This window comes from Chiloscyllium plagiosum, unplaced genomic scaffold (genome assembly GCF_037043375.1).
Source record: "Chiloscyllium plagiosum isolate Xiang-an unplaced genomic scaffold, Cpla_swu_hap1 HiC_scaffold_6, whole genome shotgun sequence".
NCBI lineage: Eukaryota > Metazoa > Chordata > Chondrichthyes > Orectolobiformes > Hemiscylliidae > Chiloscyllium > Chiloscyllium plagiosum.
This window is the reverse complement of record NW_028270144.1, coordinates 117,504,720-117,526,487: the sequence shown is the minus strand read 5'-3', so window position 1 is coordinate 117,526,487 and position 21,768 is coordinate 117,504,720. Positions and strand designations below refer to the sequence as shown.

Sequence of the window (21,768 nt, the reverse complement as noted above, 5' to 3'; positions counted from 1 at the left end):
ATACTTCCGTGGATAACTGAACAGGTATGCACTTGAAACTTTAAGCTGTCTTCATAGGGAATCATTTTCTCCCAATGTGATGCTTAGCTTTTCATGGCTTAGCAAAAGATTAGAACCAGGAAATCCCTTCTTTACATACAGCACTAATAGAAATCTTAAATTTTCTTCCCTGAAAAGCTGTTGAGGCAACGGTGGTCAATTGAAAATATGAAAACTGAGATTGGTGGATTTTTGTTAGGCAAGGCTTCTAAAGGGTTACAGAAACAAGCAAATGCAATTAAGGAATAGATTGGCAATGCTCTAATGCAATGGCAGAACACAGGTTGAATGACTGACTCCCATTCCAATGTTCCTAAATGCATTTATGAAGATTTCTTACGGTCACTATTTCCAGTGGGAGGACATCTTCTCAAGTTTGCTTGAAAGAGCAAATGGTAAGAATCATGTAAAGGCATTTACAAAATTGCTGCACGGGAATTCTTAATGTGACTGCGGAGGTTTTCTACCAGCGTGTTGGTTACCTGTAACAGCTCGAACAGAGCAGCTGTAACGCAGACTGGGAGACGTTTGGTGAATACAGATGAGTCAATATTTTACACTTGCTCTCACACAACAACAATGCGGTCTTTGTCACAGAGCTGCGTGCATTCTGTCTTTCATGTCCGAACAGAGAATGACTTGACAGCAAGAATGGGCGACAAAACCGACTACATGAAAGATAAATGTTACCATCATTTTCACCCAGCCTCTGCGCTACTTACTTCTTTAATAAGGTGTAAGCTGGTCCCACTCAGGAGGTGTTTGCTCTCTTAGTGGTTGCTTTGCAAGTGTTACCCCGTAGCTCTTAGTGTATTCAAGTCACAGCGCAAATAATCAGAGTGTCATTTGTGAGCTTAAGGGAAATGCAAGTGCTTGTAGAATAACAATTCCGATCTATCTCACTGTGAATATTTATACCACAGTGAAGCAATTGCAACAGAGAAATGAATTTCCACAGCCCTGCAAAATAATAACAAAGGAACTTAAACAAAAAGGAAGATGGCAGAGAGCTCAATATCTCCAAAGCTGTTGATTAACCTACTCAGCTTTCCCTTCTCATTTTAATCCTTTCACTCTCCAGAAACACATCAAATTACCTAGCACTTTAACTTGAACTGACCATGGTTTCTTGGTAACACATCATCTAACTGCATTGACTTTTGAGGACAATTATCCCCTCTTTGAACACTGGAATGTAATGCCCTTTCCCATCGGGTGAGCTCAGGGTCAGGAGATCGGATCGAAGTATGCAGGACAGTGAGCCCTTCACCTTCCTGCCTCCTCCTGATAAATTCCGAGTGGGAAGGCTTCCATGTGACCTACATGTCCAGAAGCTAGTTGAAGCCTCTGAGGGTCTCATACTGCTGCCACTTGTGGGCTGGCACAGATGAAATTGCGGCACATCTGGATAATAGTAACAGGATAGGACAGAGTCAGCATGGATTTATGAAGGGGAAATCATGCTTGACTAATCTTCTTGAATTTTTTGAGGATGTAACTCTGAAGATGGACGAGGGAGATCCAGTGGATGTAGTGTACCTGGACTTTCAGAAAGCTTTTGATAAAGTCCCACACAGGAGGTTAGTGAGTAAAATTAGGACGCATGGTATTGGAGGCAAAGTACTAGATTGGATTGAAAATTGGTTGGCTGATAGGAAACAAAGGGTAGTGATAAATGGCTCCATTTCGGAATGGCAGGCAGTGACCAGTGGGGTACCTCAGGGATCCGTGCTGGGACCCCAGCTTTTTACAATATATGTTAATGATATAGAAGATGGTATCAGCAATAACATTAGCAAATTTGCTGATGATACAAAGCTGGGTGGCAGGGTGAAATGCGATGAGGATGTTAGGAGATCAAAGTTTATGCGAAGATTTGTAGCTCGGGTGCTCGTTGCTGTGGTTCTGTTCGCCGAGCTGGAAGTTTTTGTTGCAAACATTTCGTCCCCTGGCTAGGCGACATCATCAGTGCTTGGGAGCCTCCTGCAAAGCGCTTCTTTGATGTTTCCTCAGGTGTTTATAGTGGTCTGTCCCTGCCACTTCCGGTTGTCAGTTTCAGCTGTCCGCTGTAGTGGTTGGTATATTGGGTCCAGGTCGATGTGTTTGTTGATGGAGTTTGTGGATGAATGCCATGCCTCTAGGAATTCCCTGGCTGTTCTCTGTCTGGCTTGACCTATAATAAGAAAGTGAGGTCTGCAGATGTTGGAGATCAGAGATGGAAATGTGTTGCTGGAAAAGCGCAGCAGGTCAGGCAGCATCTAGAGAACAGGAGAATCGACGTTTCGGGCATTATGATATTGCCCTATGATAGTAGTGTTGTCCCATAGGGCAAGCCAGACAGAGAACAGCCAGGGAATTCCTAGAGGCATGGCATTCATCCACAAACTCCATCAACAAACACATCGACCTGGACCCAATATACCAACCACTACAGCGGACAGCTGAAACTGACAACCGGAAGCGGCAGGGACAGACCACTATAAACACCGGAGGAAACATCAAAGAAGCGCTTTGCAGGAGGCTCCCAAGCACTGATGATGTCGCCTAGCCAGGGGACGAAACGTTTGCAACAAAAACTTCCAGCTCGGCGAACAGAACCACAGCATGTTAGGAGATTACAGGGTGACTTGGACAAGTTACGTGAGTGGGCAGATGCATGGCAGATGCAGTTTAATGTGGATAAATGTGTGGTTATCCACTTTGGTGGCAAGAACAGGAAGGCAGATTGCTACCTAAATGGAATCAATTTAGGTAAAGGGGCAGTACAGAGAGATCTGGGTGTTCTTGTACACCAGTCAATGAAGGCAAGCATGCAGGTACAGCAGGTAGTGAAGAAGGCTAATAGCATGCTGGCCTTCATAACAAGAGGAATTGAGTATAGAAGCAAAGAGGTGATTCTGCAGCTGTACAGGGCCCTGGTGAGACCACACCTGGAGTACTGCGTGCAGTTCTGGTCTCCAAATTTGAGGAAAGACATTCTGGCTATTGAGGGAGTGCAGCGTAGGTTCACAAGGTTAATTCCTAGAATGGTGGGATTACCTGACACTGAAAGACTGAAGCGACTGGACTTGTATACCCTTGAGTTTAAAAGACTGAGAGGGGATCTGATTGAGACGTATAAGATTATGAAAGGATTGGACACTCTGGCAGCAGGAAACATGTTTCCGCTGATGGGTGAGTGCCGAACCAGAGGACACAGCTTAAAAATACGGGGTAGACCATTTAGGACAGAGATGAGGAGAAACTTCTTCACCCAGAGAGTGGTGGCTGTGTGGAATGCTCTGCCCCAGAGGGCAGTGGAGGCCAGTCTCTGGATTCATTTAAGAAAGAGTTGGATAGAGCTCTCAAAGATAGTGGAATCAAGGGCTATGGAGATAAGGCAGGAACAGGATACTGATTAGGAATGATCAGCCATGATCATGTTGAATGGCGGTGCAGGCTTGAAGGGCTGAATGGCCTACTCCTGCACCTATTGTCTATTGTCTATTGTCTATTGTCTCACTATCTAGGAAGGCCATCTGGAAAACCCCACTGGATCTTGGCAGGAACAACCATCACTCGGTTGCCAGGCATCAGTCACATCCCAGCCCTTGCTTCCAACTCCCGCTTCCCTACTTTGCCTGCAACCTCTTCTCCACAGCACACGTCCATCTATCATCAGTTCTCTGTGGGGTCCATCAGTCACCATCCTGTTAGACTGCACTGTAGAAATGGCTGTGCTGATACTGGTGATGACTCTGATGTCACGGCTCAGCAACTCACAGCGGCAAGATTTGAATTTATTGTCTCGTGTACTAAGGCACAGTGAAAAGCTTTGTCTTATGAGCAATACAGACAGATCACACAGTTAAGTAGCATAGCTAAGTAAATAATAGGTAAAGAGCGGCAAAAAACAAAAACACAGGTACAGGCAAGTGTTAAGAGTCCATTCAGTATTCTAACAACAGTAGGGTAGAAACTGTTTTGAAACCAGTGTTTTGTGTTCAGGTATCTGTACCTCCTCCCCAATGGTAGAGGTTGTAGAAAAACATTGCCAAGTGGGATGGATCTTTGAGAATGCTGGCGACCTTTCCTTGACAGTGGGACTGGAGATGGATTCTATAGATGGGAGGTTGTCCTTTGTGATTGTCCGGGCTGGGTTCACCACTCTCTGTAACCATCTCCAATTTTGATTGGTACAGTTGCTATACAAGGTAGTGATACATCCAGACAGAATGCTCTCAATGATGCGCCTATAAAAGTCGTCAAGGATATTCGCCGTCATGTCAAATTTCCTCAGCTGCCTAAGGAAGAAGAGATGTTGTTGGGCCTTTGTAACCAGTGCGTTCACATGAAGAGTCCAAGAAAGCTTGTTGTGGATGACCACTCCCAGGAGCTTGACACTCTTCACTCATCCCCACTCTGTGCTTTTAATGTGTAGAGGGCATGAGTAACATCCTGCCGAAAGTCAATAATAAGTTCCTTGGTTTTGCCAGCATTGAGAGCTAGGTTGTTCTCCATGCACCGTTCTTCCAGGTCTTCCACCTCCCATCTGTAGTCTGTTTCGTCGCCATCTGAGATTTGACCAACTATGGTGGTGTCATCAGTGAACTTGTAAATGGCATTAGTCTGGTATTTGGCGACAAAGTCATGGGTATACAGTGAGTACATTAGAGGGCTGAGTGCACACCCCTGGAGGGCTCCAGTGTTGAGTGTTAGTGATGATGAAATATTGTCCCCAATCTTCACTGATTGTGGGTCAGGAAACTGAGGATCCAGTTGCAGAGAGTAGGTATTAGATTTCTACAAAACTGTGGCCTCAGTCAGAATGGAGGTCCGACACCTCCCAGTTAAGTGACTGATTGGAATGAAATTGCCCCAAACTCATGAGGATGAATGACATGGGACTCCCACGTTCTTCACAGTGAGTGAGGCCCCTGTCACCCACATTAAATCCTGGTCCTGATCTCAATATTAAAATTTTCAGCCTCATTTTCAAATCTCTCCATTGCATCATCCCTCCCAATCTCTACAGTTTTCTCATTCCACAACCCTGTAAGATGCCTGCTTCTCTCCACGCTTGGCTCCATAGACAAACCTGATTTTAAATTCTCCACCCTCAAGGGACTGGTCTTTAGCTTATTTCTAGAAATCTCTCCCTATATGTCTGCATCTCTATTTCTTTCTTCCCCATTAAGACTTTTCTTCTAGTCTATGTCTTTGTCTAACCTTTAAACTTATCTGTCCTGTATCCTGTTGTAGCTCGATGTCAAACCGCCTATGATAATGCTGCTGTGAAGCACTATATTCACTGTACTTAAGACTCTGTATAAATGTCAACTGTTGTTGATGACTGTAATCTTGGGACCCCTATGATATAAGCCTATCAATTTGTCTTTTCTTTTATTTGTTTGTGGAATTTGGGTTAGCTGTCTAGGTCAGCATTTACTGCCCATCCCTCATTGCCAGAGGGAACTTAAGTCGACCATTGCTTTGCGCCTGGAGTCATAGGTAAAGCAGACTAAGTAAGCTTGTAGATTATATTCCCACATTAGTGAATCAGCTGGATTCTTACAACAATCAGCAATGGTTACATGGTCGGTGAGAGATGAGTTTTTAATTCCAGATTTGTATTGAATTCAAATTGTACCATCTGTCACGGTAGGATTTGAACTCTCAGGCCATTAGCTTGAGGTTCTGGGTTGCTGGCTGAATGACATTACTACTTTGTCACCATTACACCATCATCACAGTCAATTCCATTCTAAGTTAATGACGTCACTTTAAAATCCTGATAATCCGCTCCAAATAAAGTGAACCCAACTTCATGCCGGTTTATCTGAACTACTTATATAATCACCTAGCTTTGGTACATTACTTGCAGTTTCAGATGAAAAGCATCTATTTCATTCTCATAAGCCAGTGCTTTTTCTGACAGTCAGTGGCTGCATCTGAATTCTCTACTTAGACCTCAATAAATGGTAAGGAGCAGGAGACATCTATTAAATTACTTCAGATTATAATTTAAAAGAAGATTGGCAGTTGGCATTCGTGTCTTACAAAGCTGTAAACGTGCTTCACATTCAGTATAAACCCACAGGAACAAAGCTGTTCTGATGTAGGGACTAGTTTGCACCCCTCTTGTGTATTCTGTCCCAGTATTACACGATGTAAGACAGCTGTTGTCATATTTACTGGCAGGAGTTATGCTGTGAGCTTTAAATCAGAACAAGCTTCATGTCTTTAACCCTCTGTGCTCCATTTTCACTTTAGTTCAAGACAAAATGCTGGGGATGTGGGTACCTAAGATTTAACCAAAAAGTACTGGAAATACTCAGCAGCTCAGGAAGCACCTGTGGAGAGAAACAGAGTTTTGGATTGTTGACCTTTCCTCGAAACTGGGAAAGGGTTCGAGATGTAGCAGATTTTAAGCCGCTGAAAGGAAAGGAATGCAACGAATGTATTATCTTCCTCTGGTCTCACTACTACATGTGGTACAGCATAAATTTAATTGTTTTATCAGGTTCCCACCATAACTAATCATATGCTTTCTTTTAATTAGACAGGTCCATCAACCAGATTGCTTTAATGAACACAAAATTATTGATCTATTATAAAATAACCATTACACGAAGATATAAAACTGGTCAACATTCTCAGTTTAGAACAGTAAAATATAAATATTTATCCCTCTGAATAGCCCATGAAGCATACAACATACAACTGAACTTGGTGTAACGGGGATAGTAAATTGATTTCTTCCTGCAGAGATTTTTATAAAACACTCTTGTCCAAATAATCTTAGTTCATGAAAGCGAAAAGAAGATTTGAGAAGTTCAGATAATTGTCAGTCTGTGAACTTCCCAACCCTAGGGAAGAGACCTTAGCTATTCACCTTATTTATGCCCCTCATGATTTTATAAACCTCTATAAGGTCACCCCTCAGCCTCCTATGCTCCAGCTAGAAAAGTCCCAGCCTATCTAACCTCTCCTTACCAGTCCCACCAGTCCCGGTAATACCCTTGTAAATATTTTCTGCACTCTTTCCAGTTCAATAACATCCTTCCTATAGCAGGGCAATCAGAATCATACACTGTACTCCAAATGTGGCCATACCAATGTCTTGCACAAAGTAGCTGATTTTGGACTCCAGGTATCATACTGAGTTGTGATTCCAGCAGTTGCTTTTATCAGACAAATCCAATCCCAGATTGAAATCTGCCTTAATAGATAATATTCTGTTGTGTTTTTGTTTTAACAGTGTGCTGTCACACTGAGAAAACTTCTATAGTACCCAAGAGTAACTCTACATTTTTCTCACACCCTTTCTCTAACCCTTAACTAGGTTTAAAGTAACTGTGCCTTTGACTCCTGGACTGAAATCTCTGATTGCTTACTTCTAGAGCTATCATACATTTGAGTTTAAACAAACTTAGCTTCAAGTCCTTTTCAGGGTTTTATTCCAATATATCCAACCTGGGGTTATCATTTATTCCTTATTCTAAGATGATCTAGTTTCACTATATTTTCCTCTTCCCCAGAGTACTGCTTTAAATGTGCATCTCCAAGCAAGGACCTTACAGAACTGCCCAAAACAAAGTGAAACTGAAATAACATTTTTGATTAGATTCCCTACAGTGTGGAAACAGGCCCTTTGGCCCAACAGATCCACACTGACCCTCCTAAAAGTAACCCACCCAGACCCATATCCCTCTGAATAATGCAATTAACACTATGGGCAATTTAGCAAAACCAAATCACCTGAATTGCACATCTTTGGACTGTGGGAGGAAACCCACGCAGACATGGGGAGAATATGCAAACTCCACACAGACAGTTTCCAGAGGCTGGAATTGAACCTGAGACCCTGGTGCTGTGAGGCAACACTGAGGTTCATGCCACCAATCTTTCTGTTGTACTTTAGCAAGATAAACTATTGTACTTTAGGTCTGTTACAGGGAAAACTTTCAATAGTTTACCTTGCTAAGTTGTAGAAGTGGAAATGTGTTGCTGGAAAAGCGCAGCAGGTCAGGCAGCATCTAGGGAACAGGAGAATCGACGTTTCGGGCATAAGCCCTTCTTCAGGAAGGGCTTCCTGAAGAAGGGCTTATGCCCGAAACGTCGATTCTCCTGTTCCCTGGATGCTGCCTGACCTGCTGCGCTTTTCCAGCAACACATTTCCAGCTCTGATCTCCAGCATCTGCAGACCTCACTTTCTCCCCTAAGTTGTAGAAGTCTAGAGCAAAAAAAAATTCACGAGGCTATCACAGTAGCCCTCACAAACTATTTTAAAATAAATCACCATGGCTACAGAAATATTTGCAAGTTGAATATCAACTTCCGACACACGAAAATCCCATGTGTTAGTAAATAAAACTTCAACATCCAAATGTAAAATAAATGATATTAGAAATATGTATAAATCAGACAATTTCCATCAAACTGCACTCACAAGAATTTTTTTTTCACAAACAAGAGATCTGATCTGGGCTTCTTTCTTTCATAAAGCTTCTCCCCAAATTCACCCAAACAACATCCAAAGCTTAAAAACTGGAATCTGACAGTATTAAACCTAGCAGGTAGTCTCCAGTAAACAAGCAGTTATCACAAAGCACATGACTACCAAGAAACATCTTGTTAAAAAAATTTTAAAAAGTCAATTCCATCCAATGATCTCTTTAAAAAAAAACTATACAGATATCCACAATCGTTTAAGCTCAAACACAAAAATGATTAAATTTGAAGCATAACACAAGAATAAAAGGGATAGACTGTGATGGAATGAAGGCAGGAAAGATAAATAACAAGAAAGATGATATTGACAAGTCAAAGAGAACCAATGGAGAAACAAAAGACAGTCCAGCATCGTGACTAATAGCAAATCCATGAGAAAAATATTTGATAGTTATCTAAGGGCAGGTCCTATGCTTATTTCTCCATACTTGCAATGGTTATGATCTAGAACAAAACTCAGTGTTTAAGTCTCGAAGATTGTAAAGCTCGTCATTGAACGATGTGGTGTTGTTGCTTGGAATTCCACTCAACTTGATTCGAACTGTGAAGGACAATGAGGTCAGGCTGGCACTAGAACAGACAACTAACATGACAGAATGGATTATTTAATTCTGAAACTTAACCTTGTGCCCACCTTCAAATGTAAAGGGAAAAAGAGTGAAAATAAGCAAAATAATATAAATACTTAAATTTCACTAATTTGTTCCAGGGTGAAATTCAGGCTCAATGAAATAATTGGAAATTGTCACAATTGGATCAACGCCAGTTGAAAGTACACTTCATTGTTACAACATTGCACTTCAGAACTTGGAAGAAAGAAGACAGAAGGAGTTAAGGAGTAGTAGAGTAAAATGTTACCTTATTGAAGAAATATAGAAAGTAGAAATGTATCCAACAGACAAATCAAATTGTTGTCTGGAGTTGAAAGCCATTAAGAGAAATGATGATAGAGCAGGTATTGGAACCGAATCTCTGAAAAGTTTTTTTTGCTTTTGTTAAATATTCTTTCAAGAGGCTCTCACTTTAAGGGTGTATATTGGTTGTCTGCAGTAAAATGAATCAGTGCATGTAGAGGGGGCACACTGAGTGGCTCTGGGTTAAACATTGCTGTCAAACAAAAGCAAGAAGCAAGCTCCCTTCTATTTACTAATATGGGTCGAATGTAAAGGAAAATCCAAGTCCATGGTCAAGGTCCACAATATGATGCTATTACAATTTGGAACTGATCTCACTTGAGAGGTTCAGCTAACTGGGGCAGAAATGTGAAAATGGAACAAAGATGCTGTAGTGAGGACTCCTTTACAAATGGAGTAGAGAGAGAGACAGAGAGAGCATTTTGGCAAGATTGCTGTATTTTAACTGAAGGCACTTGAAATCATGACAGATTGCCTAAAATGAAAACTCATTCCTCAGCATTGATTTTTGTAAGTTTGAAATGTTACCCATCAGGGAATTTTTGCACAGTTTCTCTTTCATAAGTATATATCATAGCCATAAACAGTACTTTCATGGCGGACCATTGTGGTTAGCTTAACAATTGTTCAAAGTTTGTGAGAAGATTTGTAGCTCGGGTGCTCGTTGCTGTGGTTCTGTTCGCCGAGCCGGATGTTTTTGTTGCAAACGTTTCGTCCCCTGTTTAGGTGACATCCTCAGTGCTTGGGAGCCTCCTGTGAAGCGCTTCTGTGGTGTTTCCTCCGGCATTTATAGTGGCCTGTCCCTGCCGCTTCCGGTTGTCAGTTTCAGCTGTCCGCTGTAGTGGCCGGTATATTGGGTCCAGGTCTATGTGTTTGTTGATGGAGTTTGTGGATGAGTGCCATGCTTCTAGGAATTCCCTGGCTGTTCTTTGTTTCGCTTGCCCTATAATGGTAGTGTTGTCCCAGTCAAATTCATGTTGCTTGTCGTCTGCGTAACAATTGTCTTAGACAGGCAGGAGGCTGGAATAACACAGCAAGCCAGACAGCATCAGGAAGTGGAGAAGTCGATGTTTTGGGAGTAACCCTTCTCCACCTCCTGATGCTGCCTGCCTTGCTGTGTTCTCCCAGCCTCCTGATGCTGCCTGCCTTGCTGTGTTCTCCCAGCCTCCTGGTGCTGCCTGGCTTGCTGTGTTCTTCCAGCCTCCTGCCTGTCTATTTTGGATTCCAGCATCTGTAGTCTTTTTGACTCTAACAATTGTCTTAGGCCAGGCATGCTAAACTGAAACTCAGTGTAGAATGTTGATGAACATGGACACCAATTTGCAGAGACTAATAGGACCCAATGGGAATGGAAGAAAGTCAACAATTTAATTATTGCTGTCTAACTTGACACAATTAATGCACCTGATGGTCTCTTAACTAACAGCATATGTACTCACGGTAAGGCTGGCCAATAAAATATCAATAGCAAATGCTGCCTGTCAAATGAAGGACATTCTATTCAGAGGTTGTGGATTTACTTTCTCATTCATGACAATATTGTCAATAGTCCTCTTCAGTTTGGGAATGGAGCCAATGCAATGACATTGAAAGCAAGCTTCATGTTCAAAGACATCTATTGATATATTGGTCTGGACTGTCTTCCATTACAGATCAGAATCAGGTTGTGAGTTGCAGAATTCTGTTCCTTTCCAGCAAAGAAACATTTTTCTCTGCTTTCCTGATGCTATACCACTTTTGTGTCACCTTGTTGGTTGGAAAAGCCTTAAGAACAAAACACAGAGGAATTTCTTCTGAGGTGGAGAATGCTACTGTGGGGATCACTGGGAAATTTACTTTACTCTCATACACTGGTTTTATGTGCTGGTGTGGGTTTGAAAAAGTACCTCCTTCAACAACATGGGGAAGGCTGCAAAATGTGTACAATACTCTGAAAGATTAAGTGTAAAATATTACAGTTAGACATTCTGTTTAAATAGCAATGCATTTTAATAGGGTAATTCATGATAAGGCTTTCCTGTGAAGGTAACTTAACCATGACATAAACCACCATTGTGTAAGTGCTGGAAAATAGGGTTGGAATACTTGGTGGTGTTGTTGCCTAGCACATACTCAAAAGATTAAAGGAGGTTTTCGTCCGTGAGTAGTATCAAAAATGCAGTGAGGAATGAGAGTTTTGTTCCTTTATTTTTACACCTGGATTTAAAATATTTCTCATTGTTATTGAATGGCTCGTGAGAACTGTACATTATAGGGTCAGAGTAAGTGGCTATGGCGAATACATTGAGCCAGCATGGGCTATCTAAAGGATTATGGAAGTGGCATAATGGAGGCTGAATGGACACTAAGTTTACCTCATGCTTCCTCAGGTTCTTTTGTCTTAAATCTGTTTCCTCTGGTAAGTGATAATTTTAATCAACCTGATCGGAAATGTTATTACATGCCCTTGGGTCAGCTGGGACCTGAACTCATGCCTCATGGCTCAGAGGTGTGGACACTACCACTGCACCACAGGAGCCCTCAGATGACGTTTGCAGACCCGCTAATAATATTGATCAGCTCTGGCAGATATGATTAAACTCAGGGAAAAGCCTTCTAAACAGCTTACCTCTGCACTAACAGTCATCCCACTCTCCAAATCAGAGCATCAACTGCACTACGAACCAAATCCTATATAAAAAAAACAACAATCCAGGGAAAAGACACAGAAGAATCAACTTTGCAGTTCAGAGGAGCAAATATTCCCAAGTCTGATTTTCCTGAATTTACAAAAAAATCTGGGCCATTGTGTTTCTGGGTGCACTGGATTATGTTTCATAAATGACTGTGTACTCTCAAACATCTAGATTTCTATTGGCACTATCAATTAATGATTGATTGATTATGGATTTATTTATTGTATGTGTGTCTTGTTACAAAATATAGCAAGAAGTGTTGTGTAGAAAGTGTGAATATTAAGAACTGTCCAGGAAACTTCAGGTCATGGTTCATTCTTTTAAAACTAATGTTTCCATTTTGCAAACATATAATATGGAAGTAGAAGTAGGCCACTCAGCTCTTCAAGCCATGGTTGATCTGTTGTATTTTGAATTCCACATTCCCATCTATGTTAGATAATCTTTCACTCCCTTGCCTAACAAGAAATTAACAGGGAAAGATAGGGTAGATACAGATAATCTGTTTACCCTGGTTGGGGATTCTGGAACATGGGGACATAGTCTGAGAATTTGGGCCTGACCATTCAATAGAGATGTTAGGAAGCCTACAAAGGGTTGTAGATGTTTGGAATTCTCATCTGCAAATGGCAATGAATGTTAGATCAGTTGTTAATTTTAAATCTGAGATAGATACATCTTTGTTAAGCAAAAGTATATGGGCCAAAGGCAGGTATTTGGAGTTAGGCCACAGATAGACGATGATCTTGTAGAATAGTGGACTGTGCTCAAGAGACTGAATGATTTACTTCTGAACCTATGTTTCTAACAATCTATCCATCTCCATCTGAAATGTATTCAATGATCCTGCCTCCACCAACTGCTGAGGTAAAGAGTTCCAGCATCACACAATCCTGTGAGAGAAAATAAATTGTCCTCCTCTCTGAATTGATGACCCTAATTTTCAAACAGTGTCCCTCATTCTGGACTGACCCACAAGAGGAAACATCCAGCTTTGACAAAGGGTCAGTTAGACTTGAAACATCAGCTCTTTTCTCTCCTTACAGATGCTGCCAGACCTGCTGAGATTTTCCAGCATTTTCTCTTTTGGTTTCAGATTCCAGCATCCGCAGTAATTTGCTTTTATTCAACATGTCAGATTTATGCCCAGTTACTCAATCTATCTGTCTGTCTGCAATTTCTGGCTGTCATTTTCACAACATTTTCTTTCCTGTTTCCATAGACTAGGTATAATTCCATACATTTCCCCAAGTTACAACATTCTTCATGTGACATGACCCTCTCTACCTGTCTTCACCTATCCCCACTTCACCACCTTGCCCCCACTTCCTCCTTTATCTGCAGCTCCCCCCACACCCATCCCGATTCCTGAAGAAGGGTTACACCCGAAATGTTGACTTCTGCACCTCCTGATGCTGCCTGGCTTGCAGTGTTCTTCTAGCCTCCTACCTGTTTACTATAGATTGAGGTTCAGCAGATTTTTATTATGCTACTACAATTAAGGTCAACATGTCTTCCATTAACTTAGCATCATGGTCCATTGTCCCACAAAAGGAGGTCATTCAGCTAGTCAAACCTATACCAATTCCTTCAGAAGGAAATCCTGTTAAACTCACCTCTCCATTCTTTCTTCATACCCTGCAGTATTTTCTCCAGTGTATATCTTTTCAAGGTTGTGATTGAATTTGTATCCAACATCATATCAAACAGTACCTTTCACAATCCTATCTGATCATTGCATGAGACACCTTTTTTTTGCTAATTTCATCCCTGGTACTTTAGCCAGTCATTTAAAATCTGCACTTTCAGGTTGATGACTGTCTAGCCATTAAGAGGAGTTTATCTTTATGCTAAACAAAACAGAAATTGCTGGAAAAACTCAGCAGGTCTGACAGCATCTGTAGAGAGAAATTAGGGTTAACATTTCGGGTCCAGTGACCCTTCCTCAGAACTGATGGTAGCTAGGTAAATCTCTGTTTATATGCAGAAGATAGGGTGGGGGGAGAGGGTAAGGGTAAATGACTGGTGTGAATAGAGCCCAAAGAGAGATAAGAATAGTTGGACAGACAAAGGAGTGGATAACAATCTGGCTAGTAGAGTGAATAGCTGTTAGTGGAGACTGTTAGTGGCTAGCAGTCTTATCTTTATTTCACCCTGACTTAAATATCTCTGTATTTGAGGTGGGAGCTGTGCCTTGGGAATTTTGAGGCCTGCTCACTAATCACATCTGGGGAGCAGGACATTCAGAAATCCACCCATGTTTTCTATTTCCTACTGCCTCAGATAAATGAACAGTAAGGTATTGGAACACACTCCTTGGATATATTTAATGCTGAGATAGATCCTTGATCAATTGGGGAATCAAGGATAATTAAGAAAGGGCAGGAAAATACACTAGAGGAGTATTAAATCAGCTATGATCCCATTGAATGGCAGAGCAGGCTCGATGGGCTGAACAGCCAACCCCTGCTCCTATATTCTGGCTGAGCATAGATCAAAGACAAATCTAACCTCTTCCCATTAAAAATGACTTACGTTGGAAAAAGTTTCCATGGTCACTGCTCACATTCTGATACCTTAATTGACTGTTCTTCATTGGTGCCTCATGGGAATCAAGAGAGCTGGCCTACCTTCAGCTGACATTAGCACGTGTGGCTTTACTGAGGGGAGAAGATCGAAGTGGTCATTGAGATCTTTTCCTTCCCCAATAGTCCCAGCTCAGAGACCTCAAGGTCAGCTGTTGCTGAGACTGATGAATTAACCAGTCAATCCATTGGGCCGAATACATTCTTAAACACAATAACTATTTAGCCCTATCGGAATGCATTTTCATCAAGAAGTACAAGTTAATGTTAACCCGTATTGTTGACAGTAAGCAGGGGATGCTGCAATCAGAAAGCAAAGAGCCAAACATATTTGTAAACAAAGCTTCCCCCTGGAACTCCAATTCCTAAGCTTAACTGTTCTATTTAGAGTCTCAGCAATAAGGTAATTGCATAGTAATAAGGTACTGATTGAAAATCTGACTGTGCTTGACATCAGCTGAGACTTTTTGAATGTGTGAGCAGAGACTAAGCTCAGCACAAGATTGGGGGACTCACTATGCAGAAAGTGTGTCAAGTAAAACCTGTCAGGGCTACTTGTAGACTCCGGGGGACCCTCATTGAAAGGCATTTGTTCGGTGTACAAGTGAGCTAGCATCACGAAGGAGAGGCCATAAATGCCAAACCCAGGCCCCTCAATTTACATCCTCGAATTCTCCTCCTACCTGTGCGTACCGAGAGCTAGAATGTGAACAGTGACAATTGAAACTGTTTCCAATGTAAGGGGGAAATAAAACTCTCAGATAGAAATTAATGTACTGCTCGTCCGTTTTGAAATACAGAATGAGTCAGACCAGTAGGTATCATTTGCCAGTTTTACTCATTTTCTTTTCTCCTTCTGGGTGGGACCATTGATATTCCTAGGTCTCGGGTGGGTGCACTACTGGCAGCAACCACAACCTCTTGAGTGGCGCTGCTCAGCAATAAAGACCTGCTGCCCTCTGAAGTGGCTGGGAGCTCTCAGTAGGTGGAATCTCTGCCCCTTGGTGCTCTTTAATTCTGGGAAGGCATGCTGTTGCTCAGTTCAGTAGCTTGTGATTCAGCAGGCTTTCCTGAAAAGAGGTGACGCAAGGCCACTCAGAGGCCGGCTGATGGCTGAGCCACCCCTTTGCATCCTTTCGATAACATCGTCTGGTTTGACTTAGGTTGCAGTACACTCTATCAGCTCCTCCTCATTGAGTAAAAAAGCACCTGTCTGTAATCCTCAAGTTTAAATATAGATCATAAAGCAGAGCATAGAGTCATACAGCACGGAAATAGACCCTCCGGTCCAACCAGTCCGTGCCGTTCCCAAGCTAAACTAGTCCCACCTGCCTGCACTTGTCCCATATCCCTCCAAAGCTTTCCTATTCATGAACTTATCCAACTGTTTTTTAAACATTGTAACTGTAATTTCATCTACCACTTCCCCTGGCAGTTCATTCCATACACCAACCACTGTGTTAAAAATAAGTTGTCTTCCATGTCATTTTTAAAATCTTTCACCTCTCGCCTTAAAGTTATGTCCCATATTTTGAACAGCAAAAGACTCTTATTGTTTACCTTATCTATGCCCCGCATAATTTTACAAATCTCTATAAGGTCACCCCTCAACCTCCTATGCTCCAGTGAAAAACATCACAACCTTTCCAGTCTATTCTTATATCTCAACCTCCTCCTCCCCGCCCCTCCCCCCACCATTGCCAACAACATCCCGGTAAATCTGATGAAGAGTCATCTAGACTTGAAATGTTAGCTTGCTCTCTCTCCACGGGTGCTGTCTGACCCGCTGAGATCTCCAGCATTTGCTTTTTTTCAGTATAGATTCCAGCATCTGCAGAAAGTTTCTCCTAGTAAGTCTTTTCTGAAGCCCCTCCATTTTAATAATATCCTTCCTATAACAGAGGACCGAAACTGCACACAGTATTGCAGAAGGGGCCTCACCAATGTCCTGTACAACCTCAATATGATGTCCCAACTCCTATACTCAAAGGCCTGAGTAATGAAGGCAAGACCGTGCTAAATGCCTTCTGAACCATCCTGTCTATGTTTGATACAACTTTCAAAGAATTATGTACCTCAACCCCGGGTCTCTCTGTTCCACAACACTGCACAGGGCCTCCTAGAAGGACCTTGAAGAAATGTTTATTATAGTGTTGAGTGCAGGCTACAATGAACTGTGATTTAATATTAAGCAAAATGTCCTTAGTGTACCTTCCTAACTGCTGTTTATAGTTCTCCGCAGTTTTTAGTGATGCCTGAAGGATTCTGTTTATAATTGAACAAGTTAGTAACAGCACAAGCTATTCAATACCTTCCATTTGCTGGGATTGTACATAACCACCAGGTAGTGAACCATCCATCTCATTAAAAGTCAGCTGCATGTGGGGCATTGCATTACCCACTGCACTAGGAAGTTTCAGGTGTGCAGAGCGTATGCCAAATTTGAATTGATTGACTGTCGTTGCATTTATTAAAAACGCAGCAAAAGCCACAATCACTCTTCAATTAATAATATCAGTTGCCTCAAATATTACCGAACAGTTAAAACAGGTAGAACATATTTCCAATGTAGAGCCAATATGAAACAACTCAGCGAAAGAAAATAGTGGTAATATTTTTGATAATATGTTTCCTGCAGCAAACTTCTTGGTTTTCAGTATTGAATGTAAAGTTTTCAGGGAAGGAGCAATCCATACAGAAATGATATTCTTTTCAGCAAAATTGCTACTGCTTTTAAAATCTTTGGAATAATGTATCCTCTGAAAGAGTCTGTCCTTCAAAATCTGGATTTTGAGTTTTAGTGGTTTGCTCAATGCTAACATTTTCTACTGTGTTCACTATCCCTTGCTGTCTTGCATGTGTAGCTGCCAACAGTTCCTTGTATTTATTTCTGTTCTGTTCTGTTTATGTTGTGCTGGATCTGATTATGCACATGAGTGTACTGACGTATGAACTATGTGAAATCTCCTCGTCTGGCCGAATGTATTTTACCACCTCCAATTCTTAGAGGGAGAAACGATTCATTTCCAATGTAATGCTTTGAGTGTTAGTTTCGGCCTATACCAAATTTACTAACATTTTACCCATCCATTGCCCAAGTAACATACTACGGGTGACTTCCTAGGTAATGAGCATGAAATTGGTCCTTATTAGCAGCAAGAAACAGAAATACCTTTTCTGCATCTACTCTGTCTATTCCTTCAAGAATTTTATAATTTTCTAATGGGGTCACCTGTCATTCTTCTAAACTTTAGAAAAACAGCCCCAATGTCTTTGACATCTCTTCATAAAATGGTTCCTTCATGAGGGGAGGCAGAAACCTCGTGGTATTATTGTAAGATGAAGTTTCAGGGATCTGGGATCAAATCCTGCCATGGCAGATGGTGGAATTTGAATTAATTTAAAAAGTCTGTATTTAAGAGTCTGATGATGATCATGACACCATTGTTGATTGTCACGAAAAACCCAGCTGATTCACTAATGTCCTTTAGGGAAGGAAATCCATCATCCTTACCCAGTCTGACCTACATGTGACTATAGACCCACAGCAGTGTGGTTGACTTTTAACTGCGCTCTGGATAATTAGGGATGGACAATAAATTCTGGCTGAGCCAGCAATGCCCAGATCACCATGAATGAATAAAGAAAAGTCCTGCCGTTCTAGGATTCAGTTTGGTGAACCTCTATTGCCCTCCCTCTCTGACAAGTATGTCCTTCCTTAGGGAAGGGGACCAGGATTGCACACAACACTCCAGCTATAGTGTAACCAGTGTGCCATAACAGTTGAAGCAAGACTTCATTCCTGTTGTAAACTGGCCCATCTTCCCATTGTAGTTCACAGGAGAATGACTTAGACTGTTTTTAGATGCTCACTGTTACTTTTACTCTGCATTAATGAAAAAAAGTTTGGAAAAATTTGACAAGTCCATGGCAAATAGAAACTGACATGGTATAAAAGCTGCTTCCAATTGCTTTGAACAAGCTTTGCACTGCTGACGTCCCACAATTTTACCCTCAAGGACTGATTCGGGATAGTCAACATGGCTTTGTGCGTGGGAAATCATGTCTCACAAACTTGATTGAATTTTTTGAAGAAGTAACAAAGAAGATTGATGAGGGCAGAGCAGTAGATATGATCTATATGGACTTCAGTAAGGCATTTGACAAGGTTCCCCATGGGAGACTGATTAGCAAGGTTAGATCTCATGGACTACAGGGAGAACCAGCCATTTGGACACAGAACTGGCTCAAAAGTAGAAGACAGAGGGTGGTGGTCGAGGGTTGTTTTTCAGACTGGAGGCTAGTGACCAGTGGAGTGCCACAAGGATTGGTGCTGGGCCCTCTACTTTTTGTCATTTACATAAATGATTTGGATGCGAGCATAAGCCGTTCAGTTAGTAAGTTTGCAGATGGCACCAAAATTGGAGATGTAGTGGTCAGCGAAGAGGGTTACCTCAGATTACAACAGGATCTTGACCAGATGGGCCAATGTGCTGAGAAGTGGCAGATGGAGTTTAATTCAGATAAATGCGGGGTGCTGCGTTTTGGAAGTCTGAAATGAAAGCAGGTAGTGCTGGACCTACTCCAACACTGGCAGTATCTGTGGAAAAAAAGCATTGACATTTCAGGTCATCATAGTTCACTCAGTTATTTCCAGTGTTTTCTGTGTTGTTATACTGAGGGCTTGTTTGCTTGTTTGTCACCTCCGTCAAATTTGGAGTGGATATTAATTGATTGCCTTTCCTTTCAGGGGTTTTGTGGCAAAGTGGTAGTGTTCCTAACTCTTAAATAGGAGGTCTAGGTTAATCACTTGTGAAGGCATACAAGGCTAAGTGATGGAGAATGGGAGTAGAATAGTTAGGTGGTTGTTTTTGACTGACACAGACCCAATGGGCTGAATGGCTTTTTTTCTGTGCTGTAGTTCTCTATAAACCTGAGTAAGTCATAGTGCTCTGGACATGTTTCTCAGCACGTCCGAACAGGTTGACTAAAATAATTCTGTCTGTTCCCTATTGGTGAAGAAGACTTTATTATTCACTCACAATTCAGTTATGATTTTTATTTGAGGAAATCATGGGTGAACGTTCAAGGTTAATAATGTGTTGTGGTGCATTAGTAGTTGGTTAATTCTACTCTTGGGTTGCAAAAGGCTGCTTGTCAAAGCATACAAACAAAACATGACCAGCTTTTGATAGTCTGTTTATTCTAATTCTTGATCTGTGTGATTGAAATGGTTGAATAGCACGCTTCTCCTGACATTTTGCCCACGAACCTAATATTTTTCCATCTATGTGCATTAAAAGACATAAAATCTTTTGAAGGAAGCAACCAGGTGAATTCTGTAAGTGGTCAGAAGTCTCTTGTTGACGGCTGACATAGCTTAAGAGAGCAACCAATACTCAGTGGACACTCAAAACAACACACACAGATGTGCTTCAGTGGCTTGTAGGAAATCAACTCCACCGGCAGTAATAAAGTTCTCCTGCTCATTGAATAAGACAGAATGCATTTAATTAAGTTGGACTTTGGAAACTAATGGAAAGTTCTCTTTACGCTAGCTAATAAGCCCAATGTGAGGTGAGGTGGCTGATCTCATTCCAATTCTTAATGGATATGGGCCTCAGGTACCCCAGATGTGACGATCTTTGATAAGCTGCCCCTGTAGATAGTTCAATTGGCCTCATTCCAAGGCTTCAATGCAGAATCTGGGTTGATTGTCTTAGTACTGTCCTGAAGGAGTTTTAATTGTTTAAAGTACATTCTTCGGATGAGATACTAAACCATCAGCACTAGATCTGCTGGATGTCAAAGATCCCATGGCCTAATTTGCAAAGAGAATGTCCTTCCTTAGCCAAACTTCCTCATTCAACCAGAATCACCAAAAAGCAGATTAACTGGCCATTCATCTCCTTGCTATTTGAAATATTCTGCTGGGTGTTATTCATATAACAGCATCTGTGTTTGAAAACTGTCTTCAGATCTGTGATGCCTGTGGGCTCTTGTGACAGAGTGTTACATCCTGTTGAGTCTGTGTTGGCTCTTCATGGAGCTGTCCAGTCAGCCCCTTTCCACTCTCTATCCCTGCAATGTTATTTCCATCAAATATCCATCCATGTGACAATTGAGAGGTGGCAGCTGCTGTGCTAATGCCAAGAATTTTTAAAAATGTTTAATCTCACCAAGGAGGGTTAGATAAGGGTACACTTCAGAGATTTGAGATGAGCTGTAATGAACACAAAAGTTGGCTTATTAACCTATTAGGTATTGTCGCTGGCCCCGGAATCCAATGAAAATTCTGAAAATTTACAAACTGAACGTGGGAATCTCAATGATGTTGAAGTTAGCAGCAAAGATACTACCAGAGGCCAGCAGTAGCCAAAAGCAAAACATTATTTGTGCAACATCCAAGGGTGCCGTGGAAGCCACCTACCATCGCCTCTGAGATTGAAGAAACTCTTCCTCTCCTGTATTCCCAAGGTAAGTCATTTCTACCGAGAGTCCTGTTCCTAGCCACTGCAGGTATGTTGATTTTTGTTGCTGCCTACCTAAGAAGGGGAAGGTAAATGTAAGAGGAGCAGGGATAACGGCAAACACAGGAGCAGCAGCAACAGGTTGCTGTGGAGTCCGAGAAGTGTCGAACTCAGGGAAAGGTCATAGTCGCAGGACCCATCTGGATGTTTGAGGTCCACAGATGGACCAGGGTTTTTAGCCCTGACTCCATTTCATGGGGATGAACAAGACATAGTGTCAATACAGGCTTCATATGTCCCTCTGACAGAACTGTGCCAGACGCTGGAGCAGGACTTCAGAGACGTAGAAGTGGAAGGCCATCATCTCTCAGGAGCTGTGAAGGTGACTGCTGCTCTGAACGTCCATCCAAGGAGTGACAGGTGGCCTGTGTGGGATCTCTCAGTCATGCTTCCACAAATGCATCAGGACAGTGACCGATGTTGTCTGTAGAGGATCACAGCGGCTCATTTTTTTCTCCTAGTGATGAGGTCAGTGCAGCAGCCCAGGCCATAGAATTAGGGAACATAACTGGCTTCTGCAGCTGCAGGATGC

General features: G+C 41.9%; 1 protein-coding gene across 4 annotated transcripts in view; it reads left to right on the top strand.

Annotated features, from left to right (window-relative positions):
- dhrsx (dehydrogenase/reductase (SDR family) X-linked) overlaps positions 1-21,768 on the top strand; it is a 293,611-nt gene that overhangs the window by 232,426 nt on the left and 39,417 nt on the right. The window lies entirely within an intron of this gene.